Here is a 12,267-nt window from a genome sequence, read left to right on the forward strand (position 1 = left end):
GCAAATAAAAACTAATTTTATTTCTAAAAATGCTAAATAATACATTCTAATATTAGTGACAGTGTAGATATATAAGAACTCATTTTTTTTATTTTTATGGTGAGTGTATAAATTAGTATAAACTATTTAGAAGATAGCTTAGAATTATTGTATATATTAAAATAGTAAAGTGGCTGCCAACTTTGTATTCTTACTTCCAAGAATTTACTCCATGGGAATTATCACACAAGTGTGCAAAGATGTAATCAAGACATAAGTCTTGATTATAACAGAAAAAATATAAGCAAATTAAATGACCTGTTAGATGATTAATTGAACATCCATACAACTAAATACTAGGCAAACATTGTTAATCATAATATAGATCTATTAATATATTTCTTAAAGAAGACGGTCCCCTCATATCATTTAGTGAACGAGGATTACAGGAAAACATAAATGGTACAATCCCAGTTTTGGTTAATGCATACATATCCATATACTCATTTACATATATTCATGAACATATACATCTATATATGTATTTAGACACAAAGGGCTCATTAAAAGAATATTCATCAAAATGTCAAAAATATTAGCTCCAAGAGATAATAATGAACCTGATTTTTTATTTTCTTTTTTGTACTTGTTTGCAATTTTTACAATGAACTCATAATCCTTTACAAAAGCACTAATTATTATTTGAGGTTGTGTAGGGGGGAGTAAGACAGAAGGAGAAGGAAATATAGTCCAATAATGAAATAAAATGAAGCAGCCTTTATGTGTTTGTATGGATTGATCTCCAAGATTTTTTATGTGATCATTATAGACTGAAGTGTGTTACACCAAATTTCATGCTGAACTTCTAATACCCAATACCTAAGAATGTGACTGTGTTTATAAATAGGGTCTTTAAAGAGGTAACTAAGTTAAAATGAAGTCAGTAGGGTAGGCCCTAATCGAATATGATTTATGTCCTTGTAAGAAGAGGAATTTTGTACAGATATTGACACAGATTCTAACTTGACCAAACTTCAGTCAGGCTCCCTAACCTTCTCCTAGGCCCATCTGTGCACCTCCTTGTAAAATCTGCTATATCCAAAAACTCATTTAGCAAGAACCCCTCTCCCCCAGTAGCTGATCAACCGTGATATCTGATCAAGTTCCTCATCCTCCACTATCCCACAGGTAATAAATCACCTTGTTCTGTTTTTAGCAAGAATCCTGTGAAGTTGGTTTAGCTGAAATATTCCTCACCCCTGATGTTTCCTTTTAGTAATTTTCCATCCATTGACCCCCACACTGCTCCTTGGCTATAAATTCCCACTTGCCCATGCTGTGTTTGGAATTAAGTCCAATCTTTCTCCCACGCTGCAAAATCTCATTGTGGTGTTACCTATACCTATTGCAATGGTCCTAAATAAAGTCTTCTTCACTGTGCTTTAATAAGTATTATTATTATTATTATTTTTCATTTCTCATTTTCTTTGTAACATATTAAATGTGTTTGCTTTATGTTCTCTGTTTTACAATTTCGAGATCTGAACTTCAGTTTTTTATTTTATTTTACATTCCGGGGTACATAACCTGCAGGATGTGCAGGTTTGTTACATAAGTAAACACAGGAAAACATGTGCCATGGTGGTTTGCTGCACCTATTAACCCATCACCTAGGTATTAAGCCCAGTATATACTAACTACTTTTCTTGATGCTCTCCCTCCCCCAACCCCCACCGACAGGCCCCAGGGTGTGTTGTTCCCCTCCCTGTGTCCATGTGTTCTCACTGTTCACCTCCCACGTATAAGTGAGAACATGTGGCCTTTGGTTTTCTGTTCCTGTGTTAGTTTGCTGAGGATAATGGCTTCCAGCTCCAACCATGTTCCTGCAAAGGACATGATCTTGTTCCTTTTTATGGCTGCATAGTATCCCATGGTGTATATGTAACACATTTTCAATCTATCCATCTGACAAAGGTCTAATATCCAGAGTATCACAAGGAACTTAAACAAATTTACAAGAAAAAAAAAACAACCCCATTAAAAAGTGGGCAAAGGACATGAACAGATACTTCTCAAAAGAAGTACAGCCAACAAACATATGAAAAAAAGCTCAACATCCCTTATCATTAGAGAAATGCAAATCAAAACCGCAATGAGATACCATCTCACACCAGTCAGAATGGTGATTACTAAAAAGTCAAAAAACAACAGATGCTGGTGAGGCTGTGGAGAAATAAGAACAGTTTTACACTGTTGGTAGGAATGTAAATTAGAACAACCATTATGGAAGACAGTGTGGTGATTTCTCAAGGACATAGAACCAGAAATATCATTTGACCCAGCAATTCCATTACTGGGTATATACCCAAAGGAATATAAATTATTCAATTATAAAGATACATGCACATATATGTTCATTGCAGCACTATTCACAAACAGCAAAGACATGGAATCAACCCAAATGCCCATCAACAAGCATTATAAAATAATTTTTTCTTTAACAATATGCATAGAGGAAGAACACCATGTGAACATGAAGACAACCACCTACAAGCCAAAGAGAGAGGCCTCAGAGGAAACAACCCTGCTAACATCTTCTTATACTCTAGCCCCAAGAACTGTGAGGAAATAAATTTCTGTTGTTTAAGCCATTCTGTTCAATCTGTGGTAGTGTGTTATTGCAGCCTTAGCAGATTAATACAGTGATAAAAGCAAAAACTGTATCAATATATATAGCAGTGGCTTTCAAATTTTCAATATATATATAGCAGTGGCTTTCAAAATTTCAAATTTTTCACAATCTACAATATGAAATTAATTTTACCACTCTACCCAGTATGCATAGACAGACATAGCTGGAACAAAGAACAAAATTTTTTCTTGCTAATGTATGTTGATATTTTTACTTGTTTTATTGTATTCCGTCATTTCATATTAAGAAAGACACAATAACTGATTTTGCAACTGATGAACTGGCCAAATGTTAAAAAATGCTAGACAAGAAGTACTATTATTTGTTAAAACAACAACAAAGGCCTCAGCAAACTAGATTCTTTGGATAGAGGCAGAAGGGGCATTTGTGAGCATCTATTTTTTAACTTTTTTTTTTTCAAAATAAAATCTTATGAGAAAATCCAATATATCAAACAGATAAATGCTGAGTTACTTTGGTAGACAGTGGTGGAGAGAGAAGTGGAGCCTTCCTACTTATCCCTGACAGCCCTGATGCAGCTCAACAGCACCAACGGCTCTTGGGTACAGGACTTAAAAACCAAATATTTACTCCACTCCTCTCATTATTTAGAAAGGGGGACACTGGGGTAAGGGACAAAGCTGTTAGGAGGGCCAGGTGCAGTGGCCCATACCTGTAATCCCAACACTTTGGGAGGCCAAGGTGAGAGGCTCACTTGAGCCCAGGAGTTCTAGATCAGCCTGGGCAACATAGAAGACCCTGTCTCTATAAAAAATTTTTTTAAATTTAAAAAATTTGAAAGATGTTAGGTGATATGGTTTGTGTCCCCACCCAAATCTCATCTTGAAGAGTAGCTCCCATAATTCCCACATGTTGTGGGAGGGACCAGGTAGGAGGTAATTGAATCGTGGGGACAGTTTCTCCCATACTGTTCTTGTGATAGTGACTAAATCACACAAGTTCCGATGATTTTATAGGGAGTTTCCCCTTTTGCTTGGCTCTCATTTCTTTCTTGCCTGCTGCCATGTAAGACATACCTTTTCTCCTTCTGTGATGATTGTGAGGCCTCCCCACCCATGTGCAACTGTGAGTCCACTAAACCTCTTTTTCTTTATAAATTACCCAGTCTCGGGTATGTCTTTATCAGCAGCGTGAAAACAGACTAATACATTAGGAGATTGAGATTGCAAGTTCTAAGCGAGGATTGTACAGATATAGATGTACCATCATTCTTCAATAATTCAGGAAGTGAGAATCTCAAATATAAAAGAGGTCCATCAATAACATCCATCTCTTCTTTCCATTAAAATAAGAAATATAAAAGTAAAAATAATGCTTGGTAAATCTGACACATCTCCAGTAGGCTCATATACTAACTTAAATCTTGTGCTGTTCCATTGCCCTCTGCTGGATGTTCTTAGTATTTGTGGCCTCAAAACTAGAAGTTCTAGTAGTGGTAGTAGTCACAGCAATAGTGATTATTATCATTATTGTCATTTTAGCAGCAGCCCTGTCAAGGTCAAGCACTGTGCCACATGCTTTACATCCAAATCCTCCTAACAACTCTATGGCTAGATAATGCTCTCCTCATTTTGTAGATGTGGAACCTGGGGGTTCAGAGGTAAATAAACAAACCAAGGTTACACAACTAAAAGTAAGAGACCCGGGAATTAAATATTGGTTCTAAAGCCTAGGCCTTAATTACTTGCTGTTCATTAAACTTTCAATCTGTCAGCTGTGTTGGTGATAAAACTGGAATGATATTACTAGTTGGGATCTTTTGATTCACTGATTAACAATGGAATCACAACGATCTTTATTCTAAAAAGCCAAAAATTATTATCTTCTTAAAATTTACCAAAGAGGAAAAGCTTACTCCTCAACAGAGCAGTAGAGCATGTTTTCAGAGTTTCTCAAAGTGTGATTCAGGAAACTCCTGCATTGTAATCACATGAGGTGCTACTTCAGGACAGAAAATCCTATGCACCAGGATGTATTTTGGAGGTAGAGAGGACAGAGCTTGTTCCTGAGAGCTGGGATATGTGTTAGTGGAGTGAGTGTAGAGAGAAAGAGGAACAAAAGATGGCTCCTAAAATTTTTGGCTCAGGACAAATTTTGAGGACAGTAGTGGCATTAACTGAGATGAAAAAGATTATTAGAGGAGCAAGGGTTTTAATTGTTAGTTCAGTTGTGGTAGTTACTTTTTTGGCAGCAGATATAAAACCAGGAGTTTGGGTTTAGATATTATATTTATGTTGCCATATAGGTAACCAAATAAAAATGGTAGAGCTAACTACAAATAACTTTTAAAAATTCAGATCTATATTTAAGATCTATTCATGTTGTTTCACGTGTATCTCTAATTGCTGCATAATCCCTTGTAAGTCTATCAGTAGTAAGAGACCAGATTACTTCCAACTCCTGCCACCACAACCAACACAGCAGTGAGCATCCTCCTATACAATCCTTTAAGGTCCTCTGCGTGTATTCTTTTGTGGTATAAACTCAGGAGTGAGGTATACTCAATTGGATTCGATACTGCCAGGTTACTCCCTAAAATGGCTGTGCTGGTCTATACCCTATCAGCAGTGCACAAGAGTTCCTCTACCTTCACATTTCTTTGAATGCTAATAACTATCCAGCCTAATTTTTCACTAGATAAAGAGGCATCTTATTGTTTTAATACATATCTCTCTGATAAGTTTGAGTATCTTTACACCCTCGTTGGACTTTTGGATTTCCGTAAATTGCCTATTAATATTTCATTGTTTTTCTTTCTTTGCCATGTGATAACTACATATTTATGGGATATATAGTAGTATTTCAATATATGTATACAATCTGTAATGATCAAGTCAGGGTAATTAAGCATATTCATTATCTCAAACATTTATGATGTGAACATTCAAAATAAAAATCCTCTCTTCTAGCTTTTTAAAAAATACACAATATTTCCCTTACAGTGCTACAGAACACTAGAACTTATTCCTCCTCTTTAGCTATAATTTCGTATCTGTTAACGAACTTCCCCGTATCCTCTCCTCCCCACTACTCTTCCTTCCCCACTACCCTTCCCAGACTCTAAAAACCACAATTATACTCTCTATCAGCTCTTTTTTGTTTTTTTGGCTCCTACATATGAGTGAGAACATGTGGTGTTTATCCTTCTGAGCCATCTTATTTCAGTTAACGTGCCCTCCAGGTTCATCCATGTTGCCACAAATTAGAAGATTTCATTCTTTTTTATGGCCAAGTAGAATTCCATTTTGTGTATATACACCACCTTATCCATTCATCTTTTGATGGACATTTCATATCTTGACTATTTTTAACAGTGCTACAATAAACATGAAGGTGCAGGAATCTCTCTGATACATAGATTTTCTTTCCTCCGGATAAATACCCAGTAGTGAGATTGCTGGACTTTCTTAGCGCTCATGTTAAAAATCATTTGAACATATAGGTGAGAAGTTATTCCTGGGCTCAAAAACAAACAAACAACAACAAACAACAGATAAGGATACAGCATGGGCCGGGCACGGTTGCTCACGCCTGTAATCCCAGCACTTTGGGAGGCTGAGGTGCGTGGATCACCTGAGGTCAAGGGTTCAAGACCAGCCTGACCGACAGGGAGAAACCCCTGTCTCTACTAAAAATACAACATTAACTGGGCGTGCTAGCGCATGCCTGTAATCCCAGCTACTCAGGAGGTGGCGGCAGGAGAATCGCTTGAACCCAGGACGCAGAGGTTGCAGTGAGCCAAGATCACACCATTACACTCCAGCCTGGGCAACAAGAGTGAAACTCTGTCTCAAAAAAACAAAAACAAAAAACCAGCATGATTTCAGGAGCAGAAAGAGAATAGCTTAAAAACCAGCATAATGAGAAAGTTAGGAAGCTTCTTACCAAAGCATCTGGAAGTATGCAAGAAATTCTTGTGAACTAAAATTTTCGTGCTGTACTAGCAAACACTACAACTCACTTATTCCATCTTTCTGTATTTTGGGACCCAATTATCCACTTCTCTTCATTCCCTGTCCCACCCCTTTTCTTCCTAGCGTCTGCTAACCACCTTTATACTCTCCACCTTCCTGAGATTCCTTTTGTGTGTATGTGTGTGATGGAGTCTCTTTCTGTTGCCCAGGTTGGAGTATACAGGCACAATCCGGGCTCACTGCAACCTCTGCCTCCAGAGTTCAAGGGATTCTTGGGCCTCAGCCTCCCGAGTAGCTGAGACTACAGGCACGCGTCACCACGCCTGGCTAATTTTTTGTGTTTTTAGTAGAGACAGGGTTTCACCATGTTGGTCAGGCTGGTCTCGAACTCCTGGCCTCAAGTGATCCGTGCAACTTGGCCTCCCAAAGTGCTGGGATTACAGGCCTGAGCCACCACACCTGGCCAAGATTTTCTTTTTTGTTCCTACATGTAAGTGAGGACATGTAATATTTGTCATTCTGTTCCTGGCTTATTTCACTTAATATACAGACCTGAAATCTCATCCATTTTTTCTGCAGTGGAGAGGATTTTAGTCCTTTTTAGGCTGAATAATACTTCATTGTATGTGTATACTAGTTTAATTGACACAAATTTCTAAAAAGCAAATATTTTTAAAATGTCTCAGAATGTGAAACTTTAGGGATACTGTGCCCATTTTATTCTTTTCTATTTCCCATTTTATGGATATGCAAGTGTATAATAAAACAGCAATCAATGTGTGTATAAATCTATAACTTCAACAAATGTAAAATGAAAATGCTAAGTGGTGGCTGGGTGCTGTTGCTCACACCTGTAATCCCAGCACTTTGGGAGGCCGAAGCGGGCGGATCACCTGAGGTCGGGAGTTCAAGACCAGTCTGACCAACATGGAGAAACAGTCTGTACTAAAAAAAAAAAAAAAAAACAAAGTAGCTGGGCGTGATAGTGCATGCCTGTAATCCCAGCTACTTGAAAGGCTAAGAGAGGAGAATCGCTTGAATACGGGAGGCAGAGGTTGCAGTAAGCCGAGATCATGCCATTGCACTCCAGCCTGGGCAACAACAGTGAAACTCTGTCTCATAAAAAAAAAAAAAGAAAATGCCAAATGGTAAGAAAAAACAGCATAATAAAAATCTGTATGGTGTTGAAGGACAATGCATTTGAAGATAATATTTGAAGAAATCATATTACAATTAACTTCTGTTCTTACTCACTGGAGTTTGATACCTCTAAAAACTTCATCACTGGAACCACCTCTGGTGTTTAAAAAAAAAAAAAAAAAATCTGCATACCCACACAGGTGCAAGTAAATCAGAATCTCAGGTCATGAGACCCAGGCCTCATCATTTGTAAGTGCCCCGGGTGATTTGATTCAAAGCCAAGATTGAGGACCCGTGACATGGATCTCTACACATAATCTGCCTAAATAGATTCTCTAGAAGCAGTTTATAAAGAAGTTCCACATGAACTCTGGAAGAGGATATGAATTTGATGTACAGTATGTCCTCACTTAACATCTTTGAAAGTCTCTTGGAAACTTCACCTTTAAGCAAAATTATGGATAGTGAAACCACTTATTCCTCATCAACATTACAACTAAACAACTTTGAACAAAACAATGGTGTTGGAGGACCAGCTGTACATTGTTTCCATAAAGTCAATTTTCAGGGAATTCCAAAATGAAGTGAGGACTTCCTGTATATAAAAAGATGGTTGTGATTCCACATGGATGACAGGGTTTTTGCTCAGAAACTAAAGGAAGCCACCCAGGTATAGAGGATTCAGTCATGAGGTTTATGCTACACAAAGGATCCCAGAATACTCACCCATTCCAGTCAAAGACATAATGAAAAAAGCAATATTCACATAGGAAAAGTGGAAAGGAATAAAAGCCATCAAGCAACAAAAATAATGTGAGTAAGAGGCAGGATTTGCAGATGTAGAGATTTAATGTGGTTGCCCTTTCTTACCCACACAAGAAAAAGATGGAACAGATCATGAGATTCGACTGTTCTGCTGCGCAGCCTCCACAGGGCGCTTTGAATGTCCCTGTTTCTCAGGCTGCAGATAAAAGAGTTCAGCATGGGGGTGCCCACAGCATACATCACTGACGCCACCACACCATTCCTGGGGGGTGGTGACACAGCTGAAGTTAGGTACATGCCAATGCCTGTTCCATAAAATAAGCAAACAACTGCCAGGTGAGAGCCACAGATGGAGAAGGCTTTATACTTCCCATCTGACAATGAAATTCTTAGAATGGAGGGGACAATTTTATAGTAAGACAAAAGGATCCCTGAAATGGGAAGAAAACTGAACAGAATACTATCTAAATACATAAATATGCTATTGATGATGCCGTCAGAACAGGCAAGGTTGAGAAGTTGAGATGGATCACAGAAAAAATTAGAGATTTCCACATTCTTGAAGAAGGTGAACTGTAACACAATCCAACTGTGCAGCCGGGAATCCAACAGGCTAAGGAAAAAAGAAACCAAAACTAAGAAGACACAGAGGTGAGGATTCATGATGACTGGGTAGTGCAGGGGTGACAGATGGCCACAAATCGGTCATAGGCCATCACAGTCAGGAGCATGTCTTCTATACATGCAAAAAGGACAAAGAAAGACATCTGTGTCAGGCAGCCCGCTTAAGAGATGACTCTGCTATGCGACTGCATGTCCACAATCATCTTGGGAACCGTGGCCGAGGTGAAACCAATGTCAGCCCAGGACAGGTTGGAGAGGAAGAAGTACATGGGGGTGTGGAGGTGGGAGTCAGAGCTGACAGCCAGGATGATGAGCAGGTTCCTCAGCACCGTGACCAGGTACATGGACAGGGACAGCCCAGTGAGGACGGGCTGCAGTTCCGGATCCTCTGAGAGTCCCTGGAGGAGGAATTCTGAGACACCTGTGAGATTCTATGGCTCTGTGTGACTTGGACACCTCTTTTTTTGAGAAGAAAAGAGGATTGGAAAAATAAAAGATAAAAACCAGCCCTTAATGCTGTGTGTATATTTTGGATACAAGCAATTCACAAGGAACATTTTCACATTTGAGGACCATACACCGTCAGCAATATTTCTCAGTTGTGACAAACCCAGAAATCTCAGAATTATTACATGGTTTACTTTTTTGCTATTCAACTCTTTCTGTACATACTTTAGAGAAAATCCACTGAAGAATGTTAGAAGACCAAAATGTAATATATAACAAATCCGTGATCTCAGTAAAATATGGCCTATTCTTTTCAGAAAAAATAAAATGCAAATAAAAATATTCTTCTCTCTTTAAGAAAAAGATCTCAGTCTAATTGAAAGAAATTCAGAAGCAGTGAAATACACTTTATTTTATTCTGACACTGTGCTACAAATTCCTTTGATGTAGAATATTTAAAAGGACGATACAAGAGCTAGGACAGCATTATCTAAAAACGAAATCAAACCTTATACAGTTCTTAATCGGAAGACCTTTTAACATGCCAGTTACTTTTCATATTAATTATCATCCTTAGGTTTTCTGACATCATTTCTTCATAAAAGTACATGCACACTCAAATATGGGAGCTGTGTTTCCAAATTAATTGAATATATAACTCTTGGCCGAGCGTGATGGCTCACACCTGTAATCCCAGCACTTTGGGAGGCCGAGGCTGATGGATCACCTGAGGTCAGGAGTTCCAGACCAGCCTGGCCAACATGGTGAAACCAGTCTCTAGTGAAAATAAATTAGCCAGGCGTGGTGGCAGGTAACCCTAGCTACTCAGGAGGCTGAAGCAGGAGAATCCCTTAGAACTGGAAGGCAGAGATTGTACACCCTGTGATATTATTTTTGATATCCTAGAGAGATATTGCTCCTGACATCAGAGTGGGCGTACACCCTGTGATATTATTTGTAATATCCTAGAGAGATATTGCTCCTAATATCACAGTGGGTGTACACCCTGTGATATTAATTGTAATATCCTACAGAACTATTACTCCTAATAATACAGTGGGTGTACACCCTGTGATATTATTCATAATATCTTACGGAGATACAACTCCTGATATCACAGTGAGTGTACACCATGTTTGTACACCCTGTGATCTTATTTGTAACAACTTAGAAAAATATTACAGCTAATATCAAAGTGGGTGTACACCCTGTGATTTGTTATATACTAGGTAGATATCACTCCTAATATCACAGTGAGTGTACACCATATGTGTACACCCTGTGAAATTATTCGTAATACCCTAGGAAGATATTACTCTTAATATCACAGTGGGTGTACACCCTGTGATATTATTTGTAATAAGCTAGAGATTTGACTCCTAATATTACAGTGGGTGTACACTGTGATATAATTTGTAATGTCCTAGGAAGATATTACTCCTAATATCAAAGTGGGTGTACACCATGTGTGTATACTCTGTGATATAATCCGTAATATCCCAGAGAGATATTTCTCCTAATATCACAGTGGGTGTACACTCTGTGATATTATTTGTAATATCCTAGAGAGATATTGCTCCCAATATCAGAGTGGGTGTACACCCTGTGATACTATTCATAATATCCTAGAGATATATTACCTCTAATATCACAGTGGCTGTACACCCTGTGATATTATTCATAATACCCTACAGAGATATTATTCCTAATATTACAGTGCGTGTACACCATGTGTGAAGACCCTGTGATGTTATTCGTAATATCCTAGGGGGATATTACCCTTAATGTCACAGTGGGTGTACACCATGTGTGTACACACTTAGATGTTACTCGTAATACCCTAGGGAAAAATTATGCCTAATGTTACAGTGGGTGTACAACACCATGTGTTTATATTCTGTGATGCTATTCGTAGTATCTTAGAAAGTTATTATTCCTAGTGCCACAGTGGGTGTATACCATGTGTGTACACTCTGTGATGTTATTCGTAATATCCTAGGGAGACAGTTCTCATAACATCACAGTGGGTGTACGTCATGTATGTACACCCTGTGCTGTTACTGGTTATGTCCTGGGTAGATATTACTCCTAATATCAGCGTAGGTGCACACCATGGGTGTACATTCCGTGATGTTATTTGTAATATCCTAGGGAGATATCACTCCTTATGTCATAGTGGGTGTACAGCCTGTGACATTATTCGTAATATCCTTGGGATGTATTACTCCTGTTATCATAGTGGGTGTACACCCTGTGATAGTATTTGTAATACCCTAGGGAGATATTACCGTATACCCTGTGATATTGCTTGTGATATTTTAGGGAGCTATTTCTCCTAAAGTCAGAGTGGGTGTACACCCTGTAATATTCTTCCTAATATCACAGTGGGTGTACATCATGTGTGATATTTTTTCTAATATCCAGCTGGGGAGAGGATATTATTGCTTCCAATATCACAGAAGGTGTACACCCCCCTGTGATGCTGTTCCTAATATCCAGGGAAGGAGAGGATAACATTATTCCCAATATCACTGGGGGTGTACCATCCCCCGCCGTGATATTGTTCTTAATATCCAGGGGTGGAGAGAATGACATTAATCCCAATATCACAGGGGGTGTACACCACCCCTGTTTGATATTGTTGGTAATATTCCGGGGGGGGCAGAGAATATTACCTCCAATATC

General features: G+C 38.5%; 1 pseudogene; it reads right to left on the minus strand.

Annotated features, from left to right (window-relative positions):
* Positions 1–8,593: 8,593 nt before the first annotated feature.
* Positions 8,594–9,875, minus strand: LOC109026117 (olfactory receptor 7E24-like; annotated as a pseudogene).
* Between the last annotated feature and the right edge of the window lie 2,392 nt (positions 9,876–12,267).

This window comes from Gorilla gorilla, chromosome 2 (genome assembly GCF_029281585.2).
Source record: "Gorilla gorilla gorilla isolate KB3781 chromosome 2, NHGRI_mGorGor1-v2.1_pri, whole genome shotgun sequence".
Lineage (NCBI taxonomy): Eukaryota > Metazoa > Chordata > Mammalia > Primates > Hominidae > Gorilla > Gorilla gorilla.